We start from the raw sequence: 5,000 nt of genomic DNA on the forward strand, positions 1-5,000 counted from the left end.
AGGACAGCTCCGTCACCTCTTTTACGACGCTGCTTTTTTTCCCTTGCGTTTTTCTCTTCTTCCCACGTTCTCTCTCTTCACTGCCTTCGTCCCCGCTCTATTTCACTTCAGCCTTTCACTCTTGCTTCCTTCCAATGAGGACGGAGCTGCGGGAGAAAGGGCGCTATAGAGGATCGCTGTGGAGAGCTGCTGCTGTGCTTTGACATCTGAGCTCTGTGGAAAACGATCTCAATACAATTCTGAAAAACGCGACTCTCCGAACGCCAGCCGAACAAGTCTCCACAGCCGAAGCGCTGTGTCTCTTTTCAGCTGGCGATAAACCTTTCCTCGATCCTTTGCGGACTTGTAAAACTGTTCCTGATCAGAATAAAAAACGCTCACGCTAATACACAAGCACCCGTGTCTCGCCAAAGCTGACAAATAAACAGACGGACAAGCCGCACTGCTCGTGTGAACAGGGGAGTGAGCGAGCGAGCAGGGATAGGGCGCCTCCTTTGCTTAAAAGCTTACAGCACCTGGTATTCCCAGGCGGTCTCCCATCCAAGTACTAACCAGGCCCATCCCTGTTTAGCTTCCGAGATCAGACGAGATCAGGCGTGCTCAAGGGGGTGTGGCCGTAAGCGAGAGCAAGGTTCGCTGGCACCCTTCTTATTGAGAGGACAGCTCCGTCACCTCTTTTACGACGCTGCTTTTTTTCCCTTGCGTTTTTCTCTTCTTCCCACGTTCTCTCTCTTCACTGCCTTCGTCCCCGCTCTATTTCACTTCAGCCTTTCACTCTTGCTTCCTTCCAATGAGGACGGAGCTGCGGGAGAAAGGGCGCTATAGAGGATCGCTGTGGAGAGCTGCTGCTGTGCTTTGACATCTGAGCTCTGTGGAAAACGATCTCAATACAATTCTGAAAAACGCGACTCTCCGAACGCCAGCCGAACAAGTCTCCACAGCCGAAGCGCTGTGTCTCTTTTCAGCTGGCGATAAACCTTTCCTCGATCCTTTGTGGACTTGTAAAACTGTTCCTGATCAGAATAAAAAACGCTCACGCTAATACACAAGCACCCGTGTCTCGCCAAAGCTGACAAATAAACAGACGGACAAGCCGCACTGCACGTGTGAACAGGGGAATGAGCGAGCGAGTAGGGATAGGGCGCCTCCTGCGCTTAAAAGCTTACAGCACCTGGTATTCCCAGGCGGTCTCCCATCCAAGTACTAACCAGGCCCATCCCTGTTTAGCTTCCGAGATCAGACGAGATCAGGCGTGCTCAAGGGGGTGTGGCCGTAAGCGAGAGCAAGGCTCGCTGGCACCCTTCTTATTGAGAGGACAGCTCCGTCACCTCTTTTTCGACGCTGCTTTTTTTCCCTTGCGTTTTTCTCTTCTTCCCACGTTCTCTCTCTTCACTGCCTTCGTCCCCGCTCTATTTCACTTCAGCCTTTCACTTTTGCTTCCTTCCAATGAGGACGGAGCTGCGGGAGAAAGGGCGCTATAGAGGATCGCTGTGGAGAGCTGCTGCTGTGCTTTGACATCTGAGCTCTGTGGAAAACGATCTCAATACAATTCTAAAAAACGCGACTCTCCGAACGCCAGCCGAACAAGTCTCCACAGCCGAAGCGCTGTGTCTCTTTTCAGCTGGCGATAAACCTTTCCTCGATCCTTTGCGGACTTGTAAAACTGTTCCTGATCAGAATAAAAAACGCTCACGCTAATAGACAACCACCCGTGTCTCGCCAAAGCTGACAAATAAACAGACGGACAAGCCGCACTGCACGTGTGAACAGGGGAATGAGCGAGCGAGCAGGGATAGGGCGCCTCCTGCGCTTAAAAGCTTACAGCACCTGGTATTCCCAGGCGGTCTCCCATCCAAGTACTAACCAGGCCCATCCCTTTTTAGATTCTGAGATCAGACGAGATCAGGCGTGCTCAAGGGGGTGTGGCCGTAAGCGAGAGCAAGGCTCGCTGGCACCGTTCTTATTGAGAGGACAGCTCCGTCACCTCTTTTACGACGCTGCTTTTTTTCCCTTGCGTTTTTCTCTTCTTCCCACGTTCTCTCTCTTCACTGCCTTCGTCCCCGCTCTATTTCACTTCAGCCTTTCACTTTTGCTTCCTTCCAATGAGGACGGAGCTGCGGGAGAAAGGGCGCTATAGAGGATCGCTGTGGAGAGCTGCTGCTGTGCTTTGACATCTGAGCTCTGTGGAAAACGATCTCAATACAATTCTGAAAAACGCGACTCTCCGAACGCCAGCCGAACAAGTCTCCACAGCCGAAGCGCTGTGTCTCTTTTCAGCTGGCGATAAACCTTTCCTCGATCCTTTGCGGACTTGTAAAACTGTTCCTGATCAGAATAAAAAACGCTCACGCTAATACACAAGCACCCGTGTCTCACCAAAGCTGACAAATAAACAGACGGACAAGCCGCACTGCACGTGTGAACAGGGGAATGAGCGAGCGAGCGGGGATAGGGCGCCTCCTGCGCTTAAAAGCTTACAGCACCTGGTATTCCCAGGCGGTCTCTCATCCAAGTACTAACCATGCCCATCCCTGTTTAGCTTCCGAAATCAGACGAGATCAGGCGTGCTCAAGGGGGTGTGGCCATAAGCGAGAGCAAGGCTCGCTGGCACCCTTCTTATTGAGAGGACAGCTCCGTCACCTCTTTTACGACGCTGCTTTTTTTCCCTTGCGTTTTTCTCTTCTTCCCACGTTCTCTCTCTTCACTGCCTTCGTCCCCGCTCTATTTCACTTCAGCCTTTCACTCTTGCTTCCTTCCAATGAGGACGGAGCTGCGGGAGAAAGGGCGCTATAGAGGATCGCTGTGGAGAGCTGCTGCTGTGCTTTGACATCTGAGCTCTGTGGAAAACGATCTCAATACAATTCTGAAAAACGCGACTCTCCGAACGCCAGCCGAACAAGTCTCCACAGCCGAAGCGCTGTGTCTCTTTTCAGCTGGCGATAAACCTTTCCTCGATCCTTTGCGGACTTGTAAAACTGTTCCTGATCAGAATAAAAAACGCTCACGCTAATATACAAGCACCCGTGTCTCGCCAAAGCTGACAAATAAAGAGACGGACAAGCCGCACTGCACGTGTGAACAGGGGAATGAGCGAGCGAGCGGGGATAGGGCGCCTCCTGCGCTTAAAAGCTTACAGCACCTGGTATTCCCAGGCGGTCTCCCATCCAAGTACTAACCAGGCCCATCCCTGTTTAGCTTCCGAGATCAGACGAGATCAGGTGTGCTCAAGGGGTTGTGGCCGTAAGCGAGAGCAAGGCTCGCTGGCACCCTTCTTATTGAGAGGACAGCTCCGTCACCTCTTTTACGACGCTGCTTTTTTTCCCTTGCGTTTTTCTCTTCTTCCCACGTTCTCTCTCTTCACTGCCTTCGACCCCGCTCTATTTCACTTCAGCCTTTCACTCTTGCTTCCTTCCAATGAGGACGGAGCTGCGGGAGAAAGGGCGCTATAGAGGATCGCTGTGGAGAGCTGCTGCTGTGCTTTGACATCTGAGCTCTGTGGAAAACGATCTCAATACAATTCTGAAAAACGCGACTCTCCGAACGCCAGCCGAACAAGTCTCCACAGCCGAAGCGCTGTGTCTCTTTTCAGCTGGCGATAAACCTTTCTTCGATCCTTTGCGGACTTGTAAAACTGTTCCTGATCAGAATAAAAAACGCTCACGCTAATACACAAGCACCAGTGTCTCGCCAAAGCTGACAAATAAACAGACGGACAAGCCGCACTGCACGTGTGAACAGGGGAATGAGCGAGCTAGCGGGGATAGGGCGCCTCCTGCGCTTAAAAGCTTACAGCACCTGGTATTCCCAGGCGGTCTCCCATCCAAGTACTAACCAGGCCCATCCCTGTTTAGCTTCCGAGATCAGACGAAATCAGGCGTGCTCAAGGGGGTGTGGCCGTAAGCGAGAGCAAGGCTCGCTGGCACCCTTCTTATTGAGAGGACAGCTCCGTCACCTCTTTTACGACGCTGCTTTTTTTCCCTTGCGTTTTTCTCTTCTTCCCACGTTCTCTCTCTTCACTGCCTTCGTCCCCGCTCTATTTCACTTCAGCCTTTCACTCTTGCTTCCTTCCAATGAGGACGGAGCTGCGGGAGAAAGGGCGCTATAGAGGATCGCTGTGGAGAGCTGCTGCTGTGCTTTGACATCTGAGCTCTGTGGAAAACGATCTCAATACAATTCTGAAAAACGCGACTCTCCGAACGCCAGCCGAACAAGTCTCCACAGCCGAAGCGCTGTGTCTCTTTTCAGCTGGCAATAAACCTTTCTTCGATCCTTTGCGGACTTGTAAAACTGTTCCTGATCAGAATAAAAAACGCTCACGCTAATACACAAGCACCCGTGTCTCGCCAAAGCTGACAAATAAACAGACGGACAAGCCGCACTGCACGTGTGAACAGGGGAATGAGCGAGCGAGCGGGGATAGGGCGCCTCCTGCGCTTAAAAGCTTACAGCACCTGGCATTCCCAGGCGGTCTCCCATCCAAGTACTAACCAGGCCCATCCCTGTTTAGCTTCCGAGATCAGACAAGATCAGGCGTGCTTAAGGGGGTGTGGCCGTAAGCGAGAGCAAGACTCGCTGGCACCCCTCTTATTGAGAGGACAGCTCCGTCACCTCTTTTACGACGCTGCTCTTTTTCCCTTGCGTTTTTCTCTTCTTCCCACGTTCTCTCTCTTCACTGCCTTCGTCCCCGCTCTATTTCACTTCAGCCTTTCACTCTTGCTTCCTTCCAATGATAACGGAGCTGCGGGAGAAAGGGCGCTATAGAGGATCGCTGTGGAGAGCTGCTGCTGTGCTTTGACATCTGAGCTCTGTGGAAAACGATCTCAATACAATTCTGAAAAACACGACCCTCCGAACGCCAGCCGAACAAGTCTCCACAGCCGAAGCGCTGTGTCTCTTTTCAGCTGGCGATAAACCTTTCCTCGATCCTTTGCGGACTTGTAAAACTGTTCCTGATCAGAATAAAAAACGCTCACGCTAATACACAAGCACCCGTGTCTCGC

The 5,000-nt window shown here is 52.0% G+C and overlaps 4 non-coding genes and 4 pseudogenes across 4 annotated transcripts; all 8 read right to left on the reverse strand.

The window, feature by feature from the left end:
* The window catches only part of LOC138242774 (zinc finger and SCAN domain-containing protein 2-like), a 587,776-nt pseudogene that overhangs the window by 385,812 nt on the left and 196,964 nt on the right, over window positions 1–5,000 (reverse strand).
* On the reverse strand, window positions 504–622 carry LOC138243920 (5S ribosomal RNA). The gene has a single exon (XR_011192534.1). It is a non-coding gene; the product is annotated as a 5S ribosomal RNA (ribosomal RNA).
* On the reverse strand, window positions 1,160–1,278 carry LOC138243921 (5S ribosomal RNA). Its single transcript, XR_011192535.1, has one exon. It is a non-coding gene; the product is annotated as a 5S ribosomal RNA (ribosomal RNA).
* On the reverse strand, window positions 1,816–1,934 carry LOC138217939 (5S ribosomal RNA; annotated as a pseudogene).
* Window positions 2,472–2,590, reverse strand: LOC138218821 (5S ribosomal RNA; annotated as a pseudogene).
* On the reverse strand, window positions 3,128–3,246 carry LOC138216757 (5S ribosomal RNA). Its single transcript, XR_011180469.1, has one exon. It is a non-coding gene; the product is annotated as a 5S ribosomal RNA (ribosomal RNA).
* LOC138216266 (5S ribosomal RNA) lies at window positions 3,784–3,902 on the reverse strand. Its single transcript, XR_011179978.1, has one exon. It is a non-coding gene; the product is annotated as a 5S ribosomal RNA (ribosomal RNA).
* LOC138218300 (5S ribosomal RNA) lies at window positions 4,440–4,558 on the reverse strand (annotated as a pseudogene).

The sequence above is a fragment of the Lepisosteus oculatus genome, chromosome 14 (genome assembly GCF_040954835.1).
Source record: "Lepisosteus oculatus isolate fLepOcu1 chromosome 14, fLepOcu1.hap2, whole genome shotgun sequence".
Lineage (NCBI taxonomy): Eukaryota > Metazoa > Chordata > Actinopteri > Semionotiformes > Lepisosteidae > Lepisosteus > Lepisosteus oculatus.